The following is a 21,215-nucleotide window of genomic DNA, read 5'->3' as shown; positions in this document are numbered from 1 at the left end:
AGTCCTCTATAAGAACCCAAAGCAAAAAGTTAACATGAGCTGTCCCCTTCAGTTACAGCATATCCCAAGTTCTGATTGGCACCAGAATGCCATCATATAAACAAATGTTCTCCTGCTGTTATTTACTTGACAGAAACTGGAAAATTACAGACATTTTCTCTAAGGAAGACTTAGTTTGGCTGAATAATCTAAATGGGGAATAGTTTAGAAAAGCATCTAACTGATACAGGTACAGAGCAAATGTATCTGTCAGAATTAACTTTCACATGTAACTTCTTAAACTGTTGATTCACTTTTCCCTATGTCCAACCTGCTTTCTTTGGTTTAATGCTTTTTCATTTCTTTGCCTGTTCTTTACTCATTTTTCATCTACTTAGATTTTGGTGGCAGAAACTACCTTTTCATCTTTTAACTATGAGGAACCAACTGCCCTTTGAGAGGCAAGCAAAGAAATCATTCTTAAATTATTTCTTTAGGCTCTTGCAGTACATGCTTCACCACAGTTCTCGGAATATGACAGAAGGGAAAGTAATGCAAAATCACTACTAGCATTATGGGACATTTCTTCTTGAATATTCCTACCAAAGTTCCAGCATCTCTTGCACAGCGAGTGTGTAAGAATCTAAAAGTGGAATTTGATAAAGAAGTATGAGTAAATTAAACAAGCTTAATGCCACTGTCTGCTTTAACAGAAATACAAAGAGAAAATAAATGGCATCAAAAGTGGTTTCATACACATGCTTTTTAACCTAATAATGATACTCTGGCCTGGCCCAATGGGTATTCTTATATCTCATATGCAAGCAGTGAAATACATGCATTACAATTTGAAGGCAAATGTGGAGTGTTCCCTCCTCCACCATTTCCTTTCCTTCCCATTTATTCACTCCCGCCATCTCAAGCTCCTTTTCTTTTGGTGCTTCATAGAGAAATCTCCTTGGACACAGGTTGTCATTTTAATTCTGTGAAGCTGATGATGATAAAAGGAAGCATAAAGGTCAGGAATTGGAAATCCTGATGAGGCCAAGCTGTCTGAAAAAGTCTGATTCTAACAGATGTGAGCTATCAGAAGATGTGAGGTCAGATCTGGGCATCAGAGGGATGCCCAGAAAGCTGTAACAAGGAGAAAGCTAACAGTATAATGAGTGTTGTGAATTACTTCTGTCTTGGTTATAAGCTTTGCAGGGAAACCTGAACTTCTTCCTCTGATCATCTGGCTGATCACAGGATTGGAAAAATGTCTTAGTAGTCTGGAGCCCTTCCTTCATGGGCACTGCAATCACTATTACACAAAATAATGTATAAATTACTCCACCCAGACAGAGTTATTCTCCAGAGGCCTCCAACATATTTCCAGATGCTTTCCTTCCCAGCGTATCAGACCACACAAGTACAGAAAACATTTTAAAATTAAAAATAAATAAATAATTATTCTTGATTTGAAAGGAAAAGAACTTTGTAAAAGCTCTGTGTTGGTGGAGAAACAGACAGGTGGAAGATTAGGGATAAAAAGAGAATACTTCTTCTCAAGCCTTACAGTAGGCCATGGTGAGTTATTCCATGGGTACCCATTTAGCTTTATCTCCCTTTGAGTGACAGCCTATCAGTATGCTCCCCATCACAAAACATTGCTCACTACTTGATTTGGCCCTATTACTTCCACTTCACGAGAACAGGTGCTTAAGATGTTCTCCTGAAAAAAGAGAATGACATCTAGTTTACCCTCTGTTTTATCAAATGGGGAATTTGATAATAAGAAGAGATACAGAATCCTAGAGCCATAAAGGTTGGAAAAGATCATGGAGATCACCTACTACAACCATCAAACCATGCTTGTGGCCACTCTACACAATGTTCCTCAGTGCCCTTTTCTTGAAAATCTCCAGGCACGCTGACTCCACCATCTCCTTGGGCAGTCTCTTCCATTATTCTACCACTCCTCTGTGATTTCTGAGAACAAATTTTCCTGCTATCTAACCTGAACCTCCCTTGGCTTAACTTAAAGCCACAGCATTCTCTGATACTAAGGTCAGGCTGATAGGCCTGTAGTTCACTGGTTTCTCCTTTTGACTCTTTAATACGCAGCAGCCTAACTCAATAAACCAAAAAACATGCTTTGTACATGCATAGGGTGGAATATGCTATGGACAGGTCTCTTGATTTGAGAAGGTACAAAGAACTCTAACTTGTTCATATGAACCTTGGCAGAAAGCACTAATTTTGTGAGTTAAATTCCCCCAAAATACATCCTTGTTTCCTTTTCACTACATCAAGAAATCAGACAAGTGAATCTCACTACCTGTTTACATATCATGTATAGACGGAAGGAAAGACAGGGATTATTTGCAAGTTTCAGCAGCCCTTTCTGCTGCAATGTATTTGGTCATTAACTACCAATGAAAATTATCAGTCAGGGTTAAACAAGGCTAAGAAAAAGAGGTGTGTGTGCTCACAGGAGACTGATGTGAATAGCTCTCTAATAGGAACTGATCTAGGACACTAAATTCCTCGAGGTGTATGAACTGGACTCATTGGACGGCATTGGATCCATGGTGGTTCACTCCATGTGACACGCGTGCCCAGAACAAAAAGTCTCCAGATTATATGCATTTTACTCAATACATTTAAAGCTGCATAAGCATTATTGAATGGATGCTACAAACTATTTGGTACAGTTTGATTGGATTAAGGCCACTTGATGAGTTTTGTTTGGCTATGCATTTGATTGGCAAATCTAGTGGCTAAAGTTTAGTTGTTATTCTTCTTTACTTGCCTATCTACATGCTGCCTCATTTCCTTATGGCTTACCACCATGATTAATCACCATGTTGTAAAACGTAAGTAGCACAAGACACATTACAAACTATATAGCAAAACACAATGTAGACATTAAAATATACATTAAGACACACTGATATAATCGTGACAATTTGAGTCACTCCATGTAAGGCAAAGGTATTCTAGTCGTGCCTGGTATAAACAGAGCTCTCTGTTAAAAAAGCCTCGTCTAGTCTCTTCTTCAAGTGAAGCTGAAACATCTTCACTATTTCAAAAGAGAAACAACTGAAATTCACTCCTTAAGGATGAAAGAAGAATGGTGCATGGAAGTGACACATAATGAATATTTAAAAATAAACATAAAATACACAATCTAATGCAGATTTTGAGGATGGATTATCCCAGGCTACCTTCCTTGATTTTCAACACTGAAAACCGTACCCATTCAACGTACAACCGAAGTACTTGTAAAGGTTGAGTTAGAGAAGCTAGTACACAAACCGCAGGAGCATAAAAGGAGAAGCAGTTCACTCTAACAGGTTTTAGAGATTGCCCTGTTCAGTGCAGCCTCTCGCCCTCTGCAGGGAACTATGTCTAGATCCAAGTTCTAGAGTTGTCTCTTACTCGATATTGTTCTAAGCAGAAAAACCAAAGATGGTGTTTCCCATAAGAGCTGGACTTAACTAGGTTTAAATGTGTATCAGTTCATCACAAGATCCAGCAATACCCACGTGTGGGTGCACATGCACACACATACACACACTCACTCACTCACCTACAGAATGCCTGGCTCAGGAAAGACTACTGTCTCAGGCTCTGCTCAGGCCTGCCACTCTTTTAAACACGAGACAGTGGGAAACTTTCTGTGAAATTCAAGTGGCCTTTGTTAATTGCCTCCCCGCCTCCCCCCTCCCTTTTTTGTCCAGTAAATATGATGTAGAGATCCCAATGGACTCATTCTAAGAAACTCCTGTAAAATGGATTTGTCCCCTTTCTATGAAGTAAGTTCTGATTGGAGGGGTATTCACAAACCATATAGGAAAGAATGGGTTTGAAAATGCAAAGGCCATTCTTACCCAGATGGGCAATGAATGGGCGCTCGGGTAGTTAAAGTAAAAAAGAAAAAAAAAAAAAAAAGAAAAAAGAAAAAAAAAGGAAAAAAAAAGAAAAACAAAAAAAGAAAAACAAAACAAAACCGAAAAAAAAGATATAAAAAAGGGAAAGAAAAAAAAAAAAAGCCCAGACAACAGCGCAGATTATGCACATTTGCAATCCTCCTGAGATGCAATTTGAAGCTGGCACGGCATAAAGGTGAAACATATCACTGTGCAACTTTGAAAAAGGCTCCGTTTCCCCCATATGCAAATGTACCGATTAAACTGTCAGGCTATTCACGGAAACATGCATGGAATTCATCGTCTACCAGTAAGAAGGAGCACGACATGGATGGGAAAGGGAAAAACTTTTGTTGTGCAATACATGACTGAGTGCTTAGATTAGTGTTTCCTTGAATCTCATCCACCCCTCCTGCTGACTTTTATGCTAAGGGTGTTCGAAGGAAGGCAGATTTTTACCATGACAATGACAGTGACAACCTCTATAAGTACAGTGCCGGAGGGTACTGAGGGTACAAAGGCAGAAGGAAACAGCAGGCAGTGGACTCTCGGAAGATACGTGGAAGTAAAGCCGTGAGATGCATCAAGTACGGCTTGAAGGAAGATTTCTATACATCAAAGCTACAATCCATAGATCTTCACAGAAGAGGAAAGATACAGCTCACAAAAGTGATTTTTTTGTTTGTCAGAAACACAGAGAATGATCCCAGTAAACGCATGGTGTAGCACAGTTACAAAGATGTACAGAACGCTGAAGATTGCAGGTCATGCACAAATGGCTACGCTGTATGTTTTAAAGTATAAGGGATTTTTTTGTACAGCCACTAGATGTCCCTTTCTGCAAAGCCAACGTTTGTTGCTTTAAAGCTTCTAACTGTAAGGTATCACGGAATTCGATTTTCTCTACTGCCCTTCAAAATCACAGTCTCTCACACAGTGATGACTGACCATTCCTAGAAACAGCGACAAGGAAATCACTGCAGCTGCCATAAGCCAGCAGTAGCTCAGTGCACGGTCTTCACCTGAAGCAAACTAGCTGTGTTGCTGGAATCCAGGCTCTTTTTTGAAGCTTACTGTGTGGTCTTTCACAGGAATAACTTAGCAGGGGGAGCTCCAAAGGATCTGCTCTTAACTTCATACTTCAAGGGTGAAATATTCACCTCATATGCTTTGGAGCTGGTAGGCCTACTGAAATGTAAATGGACTGTTTTGGCCTCAATTTTCTGCAGAAGAATTCAGAAAATTGTTTGGCGACTCATCTCACTGATACTTAGACAAGATTAACTAGAACTATTTTGATATTGCTGCTTTAGCTTGTCTTCCTGACAAGCTTCTCAGGCCTTGCATTGAGAAGACCTCCCACTATGAGAGACCGAAGAAAAGCTGGAGGCATTTTATCTCCTATAGAATATGCACACCTGTAATCCAGCTCCTGCAAGCGCCTCAAACTAAATTAACCAGCTGCTTCTGGAGACCAGCATAATCATCTACTCTTTTCTCTCTGTCCCAGCAGAGGTTTGTTTTGGTAATCTCTAACCCTTGCTCTCTAAATCAAGTGATGGAGGATCACAGCCTGCTGGCTGTATCAAAAGAATGTGATAAGTTCTTCGTATAGTCATTGAGTTTACTCCTCTTCATCATGGTAGGAACAATTCAGATACACTGTGCACTGAGAAATTTGCCTAAGACATCTGCTAATACCACTAATGTGTGGGATTTTCACTCTCTCCTCAGACAGGCTGTCTACCATCTTTATAGTAACCAAGTTTTCCTGGTATTCTACTTGGAAATCAATTAATCATCCTTTCCTCCAACAGACATAGAGAAGTGTTGACTATTTTCCTTTCCACAGCAGTCTCTCACATACTTGGAAAATGCCTCATGTTTCTTCTGTATTCCTGTCTTTCTTAGAAAATCCAAACTCTGTTCTCCCCATCACACTCACTGGACATACATACCCTCCTCATTCTTGTCTTGTTCATCATCTATTCCATCTGTCCATTACTCTAGTCCAATATTCTAGCTGAGCAATATTGTAATGATTCTACCACTAAGTCACAATGTATAATTTAACATCTGCTTTGCATCTTGTGGTCTATTTTGCAGCGTGTCTTGTGCTACCTATATTTTGCAGCCTCTTGAAGGTAGCACATAGGGTGGGAAGTAAAGAACAGGTAACAACTAAACATTAGCCACTAGATTTGCCAATAAAATGTATGGCCAAACAAAACTCACCAAGTGGCCTTCATCCAATCAGACTGTACCAAATAGTCTGTAGCAATCAACCAGTAATGTATTGAGTAAAATGTACATAATCTGGAGACTTCTGGGGCTGGGTGTACATGTTATGTGCACCCTAACCCCGTGCATCCAGCACTGCAATAGAGAATGTTTGCTTTTCTAAAATCCATGTTGGTCTTAAAGAGCCATCTTTCAGACTGGAGTTTCTGGTGAGTAACAACATGAATGAAAGGCTTGCCTGAGACACCTCAGATACAATACTGTTCAAATACCTCATAGAATAAATAAAATCAAGCAAATAAAGCCCTGTTATCAAAATGAAACTTTACAGATTTTCTTTTTTAAAAAAAAGCGTGTCTCAGGAAAAAATGCTTAATTTGGAATGAAAAATATCAAGTCTTGCATAAACATGACAGTTCATTAGAAATACAGCATTTCTATCACAACATATGAAAACCCCACAATTACCATAGGAAGTTTTCTCATTTCCATACATCAGCATCTCCTGTTCCAACCTTAGTAATCAAAAACCACGGATGCATTCTTCAGCTCCAATGACCTGATTTATCCCTAGTGATGAAGTTTAATGTTTAATGTTCTGTTGTTCTGAAATTAGTTATCCTAAAATAAAACTGCATTAATGGAGTAAAAATTCATATCTGGTGTCGCCACTGACAAAATTACTCCTATATCAGGTTTCAACTCTCTGAGACTGCATTTAACAGAAGGACACTTTTCTACTCAAAGAAGTGACCTGAATAAAATCCTGGTAGTAGCTGACTTCTTAGTAAATCCCAATGATGTCAGAGAGACTGGTTTATCCAACCCTGCTCAGACTGCTTCTTCTGAATAGTTGGCCTCATTCTGAGAAGGAGCCTTGAAGGCATAAAGCCTGTATGGAGTTTCAGGAACACAGGAAGAACATTTGTATCCTCAGCAGGAGATCTGACCAGGAGCAGCCCTTGCTTTTTGTTGCTTTAAAGGTTTGCTGGAGTTTTCACCCAATCATCTGCTTGAACATCTTGAAAATCAGTATCTCCTTCTATAATATCTATCCAAAACAAACACCAGATGACACTACACGAATTGCCCTAACCCTACCAGATTGTTGTTAGAATCAAAATATGTAGCAGTCTACATTTAACAGGAAGTACTGTATTTTTACCAGCACAACATCTATTAATGTGTCAGTAATACAATCTATGGAAGAAAGAATCACCGTGTTCTGAAAGCTGTCAAACTTTCTCTAGATTTCATAGTCTAATAACTACGTTTACTTGAAAGACAGAAATGCATGCACACGCGAATACAACCTTATTCTCCAAGGAACAAATATATCGAGTAGATATGGCTAATAAGAGTTTGTTTAAACTTTTTTGAGAAGACGGGCTTTTTCTGCAGGCTAAGCAATGTTCGGCAAATGTCCTACGGATGATTTATTTAGCTAATTGCTCTGTCCTTTTCAGCATCTGTAGTGATGAGATATATCCATTTTTCATCAAACGGAAGACTAAACCATAGGTGTTCTGCACATAAAACTGCTTCTATAACCAGTGGACCTAAATCCTCAACACTGAGCACTAAAGCCTCTATTTCAGGCAAGATGCTTGGGGTGCAGGTAGTGAATCACTTCCCTGTGCTTTGTCCGGAAGCCTGCAGGAAGAGTCCATCAGCCATAACCCCATTTACTCCCGATCTGCAGGGCAGCAATGTCTGTGCCTCAGTTTGTTTTGCATGTAAAAGAGGGGGTAGCATAATGTGTCCAGATCTGCTGAAGGACTGGGCACCTCAATTAATCTTTATCCAAGAAATGCAGAACAACTTGTAAACAACACTAGAGAAAGGTCAAGAATTAATTCCAGAAGCCCCATAAGATTTTGTTCTCCAGGCTTACAGAAATCAAGATTTCCTCTGCCCTATTCTAGTGCCTTGATTCCTTCATGCTTCTTTATGGTGAACATCCTACTTACAACTGCACATACACAATGTCAAACGGTGAACCACCAGAGCTGCTGTCATAGCTGCACTGATAGGTACAGCACCTGGATGGCAATGTCATGATATGGGTGCTCATTCTTGTGCTCTGACCACTCGTAACCAATTTTCATTACCGAAAGGTGGGATCGGCAAACCACTGAAAACCGAAAGTGAGAAAACCACCCTCTTGTAATAGGAAACAGAGAAAGTAACGTGGCCACATGATGGCACCATTTCCTAGGAAGAGAAACCAGGCTGTGCTCGTATCCTCTTCGTTAGGGAACATTTTAATATTCTAAATGAAAACTGTTTCAACTGCTTTCGCTTGTTCCCAGACAGCTCATGCACGATTATGCCAAGCCCCAGCATGGCCCAACTGTTCTAATTGGCTATAAGTTTAAGGCATTTGGGCTCTTTAAAAGCCTAGGTGCATGCATGTATTGCTGTTTTTTTTCTCCATGGTGCCAGGTGCTGTCACTCACAAGGCATTCTGCACCAGAGGGTATGTAGCAAAAGAGCCACCGACTAGGAAAGAAGTAAGATAGGCCAACACTGCGCACGGAATTAAGCTGAAATACTCTTAATTTAAACAAAGGATGGGGGATGTTTCTTGGAAAAAAAAGAATAAACTTCAGAAAAAACACAGGCAACCATGGGGATGTATTTTAACATTCTATGGTCTGTATTAAAAGCTAACTATATTAATTTAGAATGCTTTCACCTACTTTAAGAGCTTTGGCATAAATCTTAACAGCGTATTTCAGATTGCAAACATGTAGGAAAAGTGAATGGGGAGTCCCCTTTTGGTCATCTCTCTGTGTTGGATTCCAGAAATTTATGTCCCCTCTCAGAAACATTGGGAGGAGAAAGGGCTTAGGATGGGATCTGAGTGTGGAGGAGGAATTAATTCAAGGGGTGCCAGCTGAAATATATTAAAATGTGTCCCCGAAAGAGACAATTGCTATTCCACGAACCCTTTCAGATTTGTGCTGTATTGTTAGGTTTTCCCCCCAGGCGGAGAGACAAGGAGGAAAAGCTTATCAGTTTGAGCGTGGTTAAATACAGCAAGCCTGAAAGCCTATGGGCTTTGGTTAAAAGGAAAATATAGATTAAAACCTCTTAAGATAATTAACTGTTTAGAAGGTTTCTATTGAAGCTAAAATCTTCTGTGGGGAGTTGTAGTAACAGTCTGTTAGGAAAAGGGTGCAGTCGGACAGAAATGGTTGGCTTTGGTGGGAGAACTGCAGCCTGCTTATATCCTAAGTGTTAACAGAGAAAGGCCTTTAAATGTAGGAGATTTTGTTCTGGTCACAGAAGTAGTGGTTGATGGCAGAAACAAGGAATGGAGGAAAAGCTGTAAATGCCAGTCCCCATGACTGGGAAAAAGACTCTTTTGTATCTTCCAGTGGCTGCGCCTCGCTCAGTTCTGGCTAGAAGGAAACTATCACATGAAAAAAGCTACATTTTACTTGGTTATTTTTTTCCATTTATCTTTTTTATCTGTTAGTGAAAGGGTAATTGTTAACTAGTACAACTGGGTGCTTTGGTGAATATCTCAACTCGGAAATATTGTGAGACAGATATTCATACTGCACTAGACTGTGGCTTCTCTATTTTGAGTTTAGGGGGTAAGCGTTCAGGCCTGCTTCTAATTCCAATTCAAAAATCAGTGGGAAACAGTAGATGCTCATGTCAATGATGCTGAAGGCCACAAGGAAAACCTCTGTCCTCAGTGAGACCTCTGCAACCCTGGGGAATGGGCATATTCCAAAACCACCTGCTTGTTTTGATAGGAAGAACAATGTAGGACAGAATGCTTTAAACTAATAGATGACAGTAATAAAAAAGAACACAGCTTTCATGGGTGACTTGACACCATCAGAAAGGTCTGTACCATTAAATGTACATTGTCACTTCTGATATATTTTTTTTTCTCTGCAGGGAGAAGGCCTGGGAACTGCAGGTAAACACATGCATACAGACACTAACAGGTGAGACTACTGTTGTGCTTAAGAGTTATTTCTCAGGTCTGCCCTCAGGCACATTTTACCCTCTACCTAGCCAAAAGATATTAGAGATGACATCTGGGGGTTTTCCTTTTGAAGGGCTATGCCTTCTTTTGAAACGCTACATGGGATCAAAGCATGCGGTATTTTTGTTGACGTTGACATGGCCGCACAGACAGGCATGAAACTGGTGGGAGAAGTCCCTTGCTCTGTTTTTATTTCTTCCTATCATACCCCTTTTCACACAAAATTGCTACTTCATGTGTTTTTTTTTTTTTTCCTCTGTGTAACATCAATAAATTACACGTTATCACTCCTATCATCTAGTTATAAAGAGCCTTTCAAGATTTTTAATAGATGCACAATATTGCTACACTTACATTTTCACTGGTTAAGAACTCAAAAATAGCTGTAGTGAGATTACTCTTAATTTATACTACTTCTCTCCCCTGGGTTTTCAAGAAGAAGCATTTCACCACACATCACAGATTGATACAGAGTATATATTGCTCATCCCAACTGGGCAGAGCTCCTTTCAGTGTTTAACACAACAAAGCAAGTATGAGTAGGGGTTCTAGGATTTGTTTATCTTTTTTCTTTTTCATAGGCACAGTTAATTCCTCGAGGAGCTATTTGTGCTGACAGATTAACTAGATATCTTGAATTCCCTTTATATTCCACTTACTGGGCGGGATATGGGTAAATCTAGATCTCATGTTATTTTAGCCTTGTAAATGACTTCATGGACAATGAAAACATACATAGAAAACATTAATAAAAAGATGGCACAACAGCATTCTCTTAAGAAACAATAATACTTGGTGTACTCTGGAACCAAGCATATTTCTTGGCCAACAAGAACACGCTGTTGTGCTCTACCATACATTCACGACACTGACAGAACAAATGCCTTGATAGGAAGGAGTTTAATAGCACTCACTTGGCTTACAACTGATTTTTACCTATGGAATAGATCAAACATCATGTTTCTTGTGGAAACACGTAATTCTTCCTGCTGCAGCATCTACCAGCACATTTTATAAACATTAATAGGCAGTATTAAGCAGCATCTTGCTTTTATTTCTCAAGTTCTCCCCCAGTACCATGTTAAGACTCCACTTCAAAACTGTTTGGAATGAATTACCTCCTTTTGGTCAGACAAGAACAATAAAATAATTGTTCTATTCTTGTTTAATTTTGTTATTTTATTTGAATACTGCTCTGGCCCTACCTTGTTCTAAAGTTATTGAGTGGGATCATGGCACAAGGATTACATGGCTACCACGGCTAAGCAAGAGAAAAGAGGAGAAAATGACCACAGAAACTGAGATGAAAAGAGCCAAAAGCTCTAGTGCTAAACAAGTCACAGTGATGAAAAGGAACAGGAGGTGACCGAGACTATTTTTACATTTGTAGATTTGAAGTTGCGTAGCTGCAATAAACCTGACAAGTCATGTGCCAGACAATGCTTCCCCAAGCATGGAAGATGTCTTCTCACAGCATACAAAGAACAAACCAAGAGACACAGAAGTACTTAAGTTACACAGGGTTCAAATAACGCAGAGCAGAACAAAAGATGGTAGATGTGGCTGCTTCAGCTTTCTTTTAGGAAGAGTCACCTGTCAAACACAGGAAAATCATTTGTGTTTGACCGCTACATGAAGTGTCCCTCTGTGGACCATGCTAAGGAAATGGTACATTTAGTACAGTCATCTCAACTGAATAGGACTGAGAAGATGACAGCAGAAGAATGCATGATTAAGATATGAAAGAACAACAATAGGCATGATCATTTCTACAGTATTCCCCTGCATGATCTCCTTTTGCACTATTAGCTATAAAACTGCTCATGTTCCCTGAACATGAGAAAAAAAATGCACTATTTTGATGGTGACAGAGCACTGGTAGAGGCTGCCCAGAGAAGTTGTGGAGTCATATCTGGAGATATTCAAAACCTGCCTGGACACTTTCCTGTACAACCTACTCTAGGAAACCTGCTTCAGCAGGGTGGGGGGGACTGGATGATCCTTAGAGGCCCCTTCCAACCTCTATGGTTCTTTGACTCTGTGTGATTCTGCGATCTTCAGGAGAGACAGCTAGCAAAAGCAAAAAAATAAAAGAGAAAGTTAGAAAGGGTCTTAAAGGAAAAGACAAGGAATTTCAATCCATAAGATCAGCAGGAAGGGGGCCTTATTAGCACTTGTATTAGACTCCATATGCAAGGACAGCAACGACAACAAAAATAAAGTAAAAAGAAAATCAATACAGTGCTTAAATAATGAAGTATAAGAGCTCATCAAAGCTGAAAATGTATCTTTCCAAACAAGGAAATCGTGCCCAAGTGACACTAATAGAACAGAGCGTAAACTGTTGCAGGCTAGATGTAAAACAAAGATTAGGCAGGACAAATGGGAAATTTAAAGAAAACAGCTAGGAGTATAAAGACAAATACCGTAATAAAATATACTTTAAAAATATCAGATAAAGAAAGCTTACAGGGCAATGACTGGTACCTAAGAAGTGCCTTAGATTATGTGGTTTGATAGATTCAACAGGCAAGGAGCAGAGTCAGTGGGTTGGCTGGACTACTGATTTATGAAAGCAATAAGGGTAATCAAAGAGGTTACAGAAATTATGCAGTGGAATTTTGCTTTAATTTTCAGAATGGAGGATGATAGGAGAAGGTAAGCTACCTCAAGGGGGATAAGAAGAAAGCACTGTCCTGGAGACTGTTATCGAAAGTAATACAAAACCAAACCAAACTAAATCACAACAAAAAAAGCCAGCAACAAAACTATATTAAAAAAAGTCCAGACCAACCTACGAACCAGAAACCAAAACCAGCAAATGAGTATGACTGTGTCTTTATAAACAGTGATAAACACTTTACAGTTGCATATTATTCATCGCTCTCATTTAGTGAGTGAGTGAAATAGTTGAATGTCTGATTTAATACATAAAGGAAGGGTTTATAAAAAGACTTGTAACTTAATAGTAACAAAAAATCTGTGGGAGGTAGACTCTGAAGGCATGAACAGGTAAACTCAGATATGGACTACCAGTGTTTTACTGGACAGTAACATTACATCTCAGTGGCTACAGCATAACTTACAAATACTGCTGTATTAGCAACTCCAGAATCTTAAGAACGGAAAATTCAGAATTTTAAAGAGCAATACATTTTTTAATCTTATTCCTTGTATTTAGAAGTAATACATATGCTGGGGACATATCTTCAAGCTCTCCCCTGAAACCATGAAAGCTAGACACCCTCCTAACTTTTACAAATCAAAGCTGAAGTTATGCATGTTATCCACTTACAGTCCTCCAAGGCGAGACCAGTAAGAAAAGCACTGAATGCCACAATGGCTAACAAGCTAGCATCAAGTCAGTATTACTCATCTAACAAGAGGGATCACCCTTAAAGATAACCAGAAAAATTTAAAAGACCCTCTATGAAATTTTACATGTGATTTAAGCATCAGTAAAAGTTAGGCTCCGAAGTTGCATAGCTGTTTCTGAAAACATACTCACCTACTTTCAAGCTTCAGTACCATATGTTTTTAGTCATTTCTCGAGAGAAGAAAAGCCTGAGAGACCAACCTGACAAAACTCACTTAGTGCACTTAGGAGTATAGAGACCAGTTCTGATCAGTAGTATAATATGACTAGCACTTTGGTGTACTGCAACAGCTTTCTCAACAGAGGTATAGTGAGCTCAGCTTATAGTTCTACGTATCTTATCTTTACTTATATTTATTTCTGAATCTACACAATTTAAACAATACATCTGCTTCTGTGAAAACACAAGTCATTCTTGGCTGATGTTTCTTTGATAATACTACAACCTAAAATATCAATTTACAAGGTGCAGAAACCACCTATGACTGTTTAAAACCAAAGTATTTACTAAACAAATATCGGAATGTTCTGCAAGATAAACAAATAGCTAAGTCTCATGAGGTCCAGTATTTGAGAACTATGGGTATCTTTCAGCTTAGCTGCTGCAGAGAAGGCCTATAACATCATTATACTGTCTAAAATAGATATCTAAACATACATCGTTTCTTAGGTCACTAAAAACAACCTAAAAATATTCAGCATTAGCTAACACATACCATACTTAGCTTAGCAAAAATACAGATGAAGCAACCATTAACATACTGTCTGTCTCTGTAAAGAAGGAATCAGGCTCCTCCTTCTCCCCTCAGAGTGGAAACCATTTCAAAGCTCCAGAGCACTTATTAGGGAATCATAATCACACATTTCCAGAGGCAAAGTGGGAAGACCATAAGGGCATATAACCATTCTCTTCCTGCCACAGAACCTCAAAGAGAAACACAGGAAACCTAAAACATAAAGATGAGGCCAAACCTCCATCTAGCCTCTACATTAGCAGTGGGCAAATCAAACCTGTTGATTCATGGGATGGAAATGGACGATCCCCCTAGCTGCTCAAGAAAATGAAAAGCTAGAGTTTCAAGCCCACTCTCAATGCTCTGTTTAGGAATCTTCTGAGGTTCCCTCTCCGCCTTTTCCCATTATGATGGAAGGCGATCAAGATACCAAAACCAGGATTTAGAAAGAGAAAAGGGAAAATAGATGGCCTCAAAGTTCCCATCCTGTGAAAGTTTTAAAAAAAAAAAAAAAAGCTGGGATCAGACCAAGTCAGCCACATCATTTGAGCATGTATGGACAAGTGGTTTTCATCTGGTCCATCATCAGAAGTGTTTATTACAAACTGCATTCTGTTTCTCAAGAACTCTCCAGCCCATTGCTAAGATGGGACTTAAAGGAGTCCTCCCCCATCGCAATGGCTTGTCAATGATTGTTTCATAATTTACTTATTTTTTAAAAGAGATATCCATGCCTCCATTTTCTTTGCAGCTTTCACTCCCTACCAGAATCTCAGATCTCCAAGAATTCTGTGCTCTCCAAAATCATAAAAATTTCTTCAGCAGTTTTTTTTTCCAGTGACCGTCCAATCTGCTTCTTAGACCCATGGAAAGTTTTTGCTAAGATGCTGCTTTTCCCTTGTCTGGAACAAATTCCTACGCAGATGAACCATCCAATATCTAAGAATAACTCTTTTAACTATCAATAGAGACAAAGAGATTCAGTTGCACTGTTCCCATGGGATTTCCTTGAATTTGGACACATCTGTTTAGATGCATACATCAGCGTCTGAATGAAGTTTTTGTATCTCTTAGCACTTGTGAAAGTTTCTGCCAAAATGATCTTATCTCTTGGCACTTGCAAAACATATATAGCGATAGCTTTCTAAAGGGCTCCTGAAATAAGTGGCCTATACAGACCAAATCAGTTTAAACAGACAGCCAAGTCCTGATGGACCGATGTTCCTCTCTCTTTAAAAGCTTTACCTGAGGGAGTTCAGCCTTCAGAACTAGGACAGTACCAAGCTTATAACACGCTCTGCCCATGAACAAGAAAGAGCAGGGGAAGTTGCAAACAGCACCACTCTCATATATGTGGCTTCTTTGTAACTTTTCCAGAACTCTCGTCTCCCTCCTTTCTTGACTTTGTAGGTTTTTTTTTGCACGAACACCTTTCTTCTGAGCAAGCAGCTACATCTGTTTGCGACAGCTGAGTAGCTAGAGGTATTTGGAGCTCTATCAGCTCAGTCTGTGATTTGATTCCAGATTAATTCAAAGCGGTGATTTCTATCTGCCAAGTCCCACATGGAAACAGTTACCTCAGGAAGTACCTCTTCCTGTGACCTCTTTCTACAACTGCATTGCCTGACCGTGCATTTCCCAAGACTGAAAAAGCTGGGAATGGACACAACGCCTCCCGAGTTCTGGATTTTGCTTCAAGGGTTCAGCTGCATTGGAAATACATTACAAGCAAATCCAAAGTCCTAAAGTGGTCGGAAACAATCCTGTTTCATTGTGAAGAAGTAGCACAAGAGGCAGCATGTAGAAAACACTGCCTTAAGCTCTATATTATATTGTGTATCACACACGACTTTTGCATACTTCCACCCCTCCCCTCCCCCCCAAGAACTCATTTCAGTAAGACTGGACTTCAATCTATTGCTTAGGCTTTCTTCATCTCTGCCTTTACAGCTGAGGAGCAGATGGCTACCACAGAGTTTTTACTTTCTACGCTTGGAAAAAGTATTTTGGTCTGAATCATTCCAAATGCACCCTGATTTTTCAAAGTAGATTGGCCTGTGAATATTTCTCATAATAAATGTGGTGATGCTTTCTGCCAAGCACAAGTGACTGTGCATGCAAAATGGTCAGCGAAGATTTCAAGCAAATTTGAATAGGTGGTCCATAAAATCAAAGACTTTTTCCAGATACACAAATGAGGACTTACGGAGCCATCTGGACATCAGAATACTTTTCCAAGAATGGAAATACCCTATGTGCTGACTTTTTCTGGATGTTTTTGATATCTGACATGAAACAATTCCAGTCAAACATCCTGTCTAATTCCAGTTTATAAACAGAATATTTGCCATCTTCTAGAAAACATCCCACCAGAGTTCGGTAACTCTGGTTAAAAGAGTCCATTTGAGAATGAAATATAATCTACTCAGTTACAAGGGTAAAGGTTGTATAGTGATCTGGGCAAAAGGGATAAGAAACAGTGCTTTATTGTCAACAAGGCATAGGGAAGGACAGTAGGTGCTGCCAGCCCAAGGAAGGAAGACATAATTGCAGGTCCAGAAGCTGAGGGGAAAAAAGAGATACAGCAGCATAATTCTGAGAGGAGGGAAAGAGAAGGGTAAAAGGAGGGGTTCTAGTGTGAGAGGAAAGAATCTGTCCAAAAGACAGGGTAGGCAAGAGGTAAAGGAAAGGAATTAGTAATGACAGAGAGCCTACTTTTAAATACTGGGCACTACAAGTGTCAGTCACTTGGGTCAATTGGTGTGTTCCAGCAGCAGGGACTGAAACAACATTTAAAAAAATACTGCATACCGTGGTAAACAGCTGGAGTAAATATACAAGCATAAATTCATCCTGCCTCATTTAACTTCATGTCAGAAACTGGCATTGATATTTTGCAAGAACACGCCAAACATTAATTATAGGCATACTGCCCCAAACAAATACAGCCTGATGAAGGTTATAACCCATCATAAATAGTGAGAGCTTTTCCAATGGTTTCGAAGCACAAGGAATCAACAGATCAATACCACAAGAGGTTTTTTGCATTTCTTGAATTTCTGTAGGACTCTAACTGTGTTTTGGGAACTAGATTTCAACAGCTTCCAAGATAGAGCAATTTTAGTGCTGAAAACATTATTAAACATCCTTTTTCAAAACCTGACTTCAATGTGAAAGGAACATCTAGTCTAGGTTTGAAGTTTTTCTTTCAAATTGGCACTGTGAATGGAGTGGAATGTGATTTGTGGACATTAAGATCTTGGGGGTCTAAAGGACTGCTTGTCCATAGAACAAGAGCATGAAGAGTTACATGCTGCCTTCCACCAATATTGCTCACCTCTGAACTTGGCTACCTCAGAAAACAAAAGCAGGAGTTCATTCTCTGAGTTCTCTACAATTCCTGCTGGCCTCTGTCCTAAGGTTGCTTCCGTGGGTTTCTATCTGTACTGTCAAAAACCATCAGTGTGAGGTTTCAAATCCCATTTCCTAATGAACTCTTTCATCTTTGTGAATGGTAAAGAGATTCTTTGTTTGAAAATAAGGATTATTTTTTCTCGTTCTGCCCATTTTTGCCTCTTCTTACAAGACTTTTGTTTTTAGAAAACATTACAAGACAAAACTGCACCCCAGCTTTAACAGAGTTTGACATTTCTAATTTGAAGAGAATTTTTTATATACCAAATTGCATACTGCCTGCTGCTCAACTGCTTCACACTTCTTTCTTCTCCTCAGATCACTAGGTGAGATTTAGGAAATTCTCCCAAATGTTTTTATCAGTTCTACTAAAATCAAGATCTCATAATCAAAATCAAGAAGCTCATAATGAATACAGTCAGAAGCCAGCAGGAATGAATTGCAGCTGAAGTGATTTTGATAGTGATGATCCCTATAACCCAGCTGCTTCCAAGCTTGGCCTTGAGGCAAGATTTTCAAATTAAAAAAGCCAAACAAACAAACAAAAAAACCTACATATTTTTTAATCTGATTTTTCTATTGTATGCCCTGATTTTTTTATAGGCCTTTGCAAAGTCTGAGCTCTCGAAACCTGGCATCATCATCTTCCTATGATTCTATGATTCCCTCTCCTCTTTTCCCACTTCCAAGTTTTACGGTGTCCTAAAACTACTACAAAAGAGGTTAGCTGTGTTTTATAGAACAAGTGAATGATAGGGCTTACAAGACCGTCCATGTTCCTTCCCAAGAGACTTTCAGGTATGGACCATTGTGAGATGACACTGTTTTGAATACCTGACAGGATAAGTGCTGGCATTCCAACATCCAGTTTTAATTATTTCCTCTTTCTGGGGGTGGGGAGGTGGGGAGAGAGCAAGAAAGGGCAGATGGAAGAGGGCTGGAAGTAGGGAAGAACAAAATGAACATTAAAAAAAAAAAGCCAATTAACTCGTGCTGAGGAATCTGAAAGTGAATGCACTGAAAACATGGGCCTTAAACTGACACAACCACACAGGTCTACAAAAATCTTCCAGACTCCCACATATTGAATCTGATTCCATCCACAGAAACCTCCCTGTCGAAGCAGAAATCCTTCACAAGACAGTGTGTTTGAGCCAGACACTGCAATACAATAACAGGCTGAAAATTCCAGTCAGTAGATGTGCTTGGGTAATGAGAAGTATGTGACTATCTGGAGAGAATTAACTACAGCTCTAGTTAGGAATCATGCTCAAAGGATCTTCCCTTTTTGCTTTGTAAGAAGTAGGAGCAGCCAGCAACTTGACCCATCAGCACACTCTCAGCTTCCTTTGTCTGACTGCATTATCACGACCTTATCACAAAACACTGTTTTTTTCAGAGTTAATTCCCACAGAAGGGAAAAAGTAAACTCTGAGGAAGTCTTGCTTGTGCCATTATGGAAAGAAAATCCAACTGGCTTGAAAACCTGGTCTACAGTAAGGAACATGCTTTCAAGAACCCCAGTGCAACCCAGCAGTGCATTGGCGTACTCACAATCAGATGACCTTGTGTGTGCGTGTAAGTTTGTTGGTGAATGTGGTGAGTAGATGAGGGCCGGGCTCAGAGACGGAACAGCTTCAAGGTTCAGGCAGGGAAGGCCTGGCTTGGCGCTGCATGCACCCGTCTGAGTAATCTCATTCTCCTCAGACGCCTTCTGGTTTTCAGCTGTCTTGGGTTTCTTCCTGAAAATAAACAAAGAGACCTTTGAAGGGACTGGCTGCATATTTGGGAAAAGGCATTTTTAGAATCTGTTAAAGATAACTTTCTTTTCCCCCCCCCCTCACCCTCCTCCCTCCTCTCCTTTCCCTTGCAGGGAGGGAGGCAGAGAAGACTCTCCTCCATGCTTCTTGTTTGGAAACAAGCTGCTCCTTGTTTTGACTCTGATGCAATGGCCCTGAGACTGTATTACAGCAATGAGGCCAAGCACGAAGCTCCACATTCTGCCCCTACTGATGACATAAAAGCGAAACTTGTCCCAGTGGTTTAGACAGTCGGAGCTCCGTTTGACAAATATTAACCAAGGCTGTAGCATTCTGAATAGACTTACACAGAAACGTAATAGGTTTGTCTGAAAAGCAAACAAATATGCAAGTTTCCAGTTCAACGTGAATCAGGAGAAAAGACTTGTTTTGTGGGGAAAAAAAAAGCACCGGAGTAATTTTGAGACGCAGAGGTGATCTCAGCAAAGCCTGAAACAACGTACTATGAGCAGAACGCATGAGAGCCATCAAGGCCTCCTTCCTTGCAGCATTTCATAACCACAGGGAATTAGAAGCAGGTAGTGATTGCCACATCCGTTTCACAGGTGAGGAAACTGAGGCACAAAGAAGGGATGTGGCAGGCTTTGATTCACACAGAAGGTCTTCTTCTGCATGGGCATACAGGGGCTCCTTCCCCACACACGCTCTGCTCTCCATATCCCACCTAGGACAGCCTGCGGCTGACACGCCACAACCCGGAGCTTTTCAGCCCCCGGGCGCTTACATAAAGGCGTTATATAAGGGCGGCACGCCCGGCCGGGGGCAGGGCCGGGACCTGCCGCCGTTTCCCTTCGGCCGCCGTCGGGGGGCAGCAGCCGCCACCGTGTCCGGCGGTGTCACCTCGGCCGAAGCTCGGGGAAGAAAGGAAAGGAAGAGAAAACAAGAGTTAAACGAGCATAAAAGTAATAAACAAACCACTTCCCCTGCCTGTAACAACCCACAGGCCGAGCAGAATCGAAAGGTGAAGGAGAAGTGGGGAGTTAAGAAAAAAAGGGGGGGGGAAACTGAGGCACTGCAGGATTTAAGGGCGATGTGCACACAGCGGTGGGATCCATAAGCTGCCCAAACGACCCCCAGTGCTCCCTCTTGTCCAGAAAGTCTGCTTTTAGGTCTTGCAGGGGAGATTTGGGGGAAAACAAAGCTGACCAACGAAGCCACGATGCGCTCTGGACTAATGGGGCTAAAATTCCTCCCAGCAGATGTAGCACAGACAATGGGCACATTGGCTTCTGCGTTCTCCATGTATATGATCAATATTCTCCCAATAAGATGGGCCAACGTCAAATCAGATTTAAACAGTAACAAATAGGAGATGACAAAGTGGATGTCACTTCAAATTGCAAAGGTACAGCTAAGGGTTGAACCAGATTACTTTATCTTGAACAGAAGGAAAATGAAAGCATTTAAAAGCATATTTTTCATGAAGAATAAACACAGCATTTTTTGTCACTCCGAGTTCTGGCATCCCTCCGTCTGTTTCCCATCCTGTCACCAAGATCCACCTCTTGCTACATAGCTGAGCATGCCTGAGATGCACAGCTTGCACATGAGCGTGTATATTTTAAAGCGTACAGACTGCCTGTGTTTTGTTCATAGCAGTTTGTGTAGCTCTGTGACATACTAACTCTGGTGGCTTCCACTGCACACCCTCACACGTATCATGTCCTGACCCCATGACTTTCCTATGTGCACCCAACACAAGCCGGATACTGCAGTGTGTATAAATCA

The 21,215-nt window shown here is 40.4% G+C and overlaps 1 protein-coding gene across 9 annotated transcripts in view; it reads right to left on the bottom strand.

Moving 5' to 3' along the window:
* The window catches only part of ZBTB20 (zinc finger and BTB domain containing 20), a 448,076-nt gene that overhangs the window by 7,642 nt on the left and 419,219 nt on the right, over positions 1 to 21,215 (bottom strand). For 8 of the 9 annotated variants that reach the window (XM_072352146.1, XM_072352172.1, XM_072352155.1 and 5 more), the window contains one exon: positions 19,222 to 19,409. The gene's annotated coding sequence lies outside the window, so the exon portion shown is untranslated. Of the gene's footprint in view, positions 1 to 19,217; positions 19,410 to 21,215 lie in introns of those variants that run through there. The other variant, XM_072352197.1, reaches the window with a different exon arrangement.

Source organism: Excalfactoria chinensis, chromosome 1, assembly GCF_039878825.1.
Source record: "Excalfactoria chinensis isolate bCotChi1 chromosome 1, bCotChi1.hap2, whole genome shotgun sequence".
In the NCBI taxonomy this organism is placed as follows: domain Eukaryota; kingdom Metazoa; phylum Chordata; class Aves; order Galliformes; family Phasianidae; genus Excalfactoria; species Excalfactoria chinensis.
Note: the sequence above shows the minus strand (reverse complement) of the source record. Positions and strands in the feature narration are given on the sequence as shown.